Here is a 2,160-nt window from a genome sequence, read left to right as displayed (position 1 = left end):
ATAGTCCTTCAGAGATACAACCTAATAATACGTAAAGCTAACTGCAAACATTTATACTAAAGAGGAATACTCTACGTTATTTTGAACAAATATCAACATAGCATGTAAAGGAGTGAGCGCTCTCCCAGGTCTCCAAGGCTAGCAGCCTCGACACGATAGAAGAAAGCAGATAATGGAGGTCGGACGCACGACGCGCAGATGTCGGATGAAGTCAACACATTATGCTAAATAGCCAGGGGACAGGCAACCCGAGGGCGTTCGTAAAGATCGCATTTACAAAAGAATTCCCCAGTTTGCTATGCATGATTCAGCAATGGCCATTGCAAGCTGTGGCATGAACAGCAGTGCTTATTTTCTGTGTAGCATGCTGTGGCTTCACTGAGAACAGAAACCCTTCTTTGGCCTTGGTAGGCTGCGCGTAAGCAAATGCAAAAGCTCTATAAGTACATTCAGAGGCAAAGCATGCGCCAAAGGAATCTTCGTTGAAGTTTCCTTGTGTGCACCCGTGAGGCTGGCTTGTGTTATCAGCCGCTGCGAGATGCGCTGTAACCCCACTTCAGGCTGCCTCACCCCCGCAACACCCAAGCCGTCAGGCCCTGAGCTCAACATGCAGCAGGAACACGGGAGAACGCCACCTGTTTTTCGGAAACTCTTGCTTTAATTCTTTACCTACATTGCAGCTAGCTTCTTCCCTTGATTAAGGCCATAGAGCAAGCATTATAGGCTGCGTGCAATACTTCTTGACAGTTGCTTTTTCCACCGCGTTAGCGAGGCCTATATCCTTTTCTATATGCTGTCTGTATTTGTATTTACACTTCAGCCCTGTACTGCAGCCCTCTTCATTTCTACTGCTTGGTTGGCGCTGCACACGCCAACACTTCCACCTTTTTTGGGCAGTGAAAGTTTTATCGAGTGCTCAGAAAAAGCCTGGCTAGCTTCTCAACGTCTACATTGCGCTCATCCGATAACTTCTGCAGACTCCCAGGAGTACACCAGGTGTAGGAACACCCACTTAGTATCCATTTGGGAGCATGCATACAAATATGAACACATCCACCAACATACGGCAAATCCTGTGTACCATTTTTCTGTGGGTTGGTATGTACAGTCCTACTTGCGTGCAGGCTGTCTATGGAGGGTCAACTGAGTACACAAGAATTGTATATAGTGTTGCTGCATGCAGTAAAATGGGCTTGGCTACGCATGGATCTGCGGTTGCCCTGAGGCATGAGTTGCAGCGATGTGCGCTGCAGATCATGTCCCCGACCCTAGGCCTTTGGGCTGGCGGTCTCAGGTCGAATGGGAACTGGAGAAGATATCAACTGACTTTTAGAAACTCTTATATGGAGTATTCTTATTCCATTGGAGCTCGCGAGAGTCATAAAGGATAGAGGACTCTCGTTCCATTCTGCTACAAGCCCCACGTTGGCGGGGGAACGAAATCTTCCAACAAGGGGTACACAGTATGTTACATAGTGTATCGGCGTCATATCTTCTCAAAATGTCAACCTAGCACTTTCTGGGAATGTGAAACTCCCTGCCGCGGCGCAGCCGTCAACGAAGCAATTCTCAGCTCCACCAGGACTCAGCAAACTCCGGCATAATCAACCCACACGCAAGCCCTTTCAAACTGCTCTCCAATGCATTCATGAACACAATAATGATGTGTTTCGACGCTGGGTGCTTTTTCACTGGCGCATATATACACATCTGTACGCACATACAGACTTGCCATTGCACAGGCGCATCCCCATCCAGCCAAATGCACACGGACTCCATTTTCCTAGGAATTCTACATTTGCAATTTACTTAAAATTTCATAAGAATACCTTTGCTATTGCAGTAATGCAAATACCTAGCAAGGGCTACACAAACTAGCTGAGGCGGGCGTTTGGGCATGCAGTCCATCAGTCCGGACTGATCCGCCAGCAGTTCCCTCAACAGCTATACAGTCCTAAAGAAACAATTTGCATACACGTTATTTATTTGTGCTGCGACATTCTGGAGTCATGTCCTCCGCCGAAGATGCAGGTAACTGTCACTGACCCTGGTAAGTTTCTTGTTGCGTATGTCGGGGGGAGCGGCAGATATGCTACCTGTATTTTTCCTTTGCATGTCTCACTCGATACTTCCATGCTGAAGTTTGGAAATAAATTATTT

Source organism: Eimeria mitis, genomic scaffold, assembly GCF_000499745.2.
Source record: "Eimeria mitis Houghton genomic scaffold, Emh_scaff4609, whole genome shotgun sequence".
NCBI classification, from domain to species: Eukaryota; Apicomplexa; class Conoidasida; order Eucoccidiorida; family Eimeriidae; genus Eimeria; species Eimeria mitis.
The sequence above is the reverse complement of the archived record's forward strand: the minus strand, read 5'-3'. Positions refer to the sequence as shown.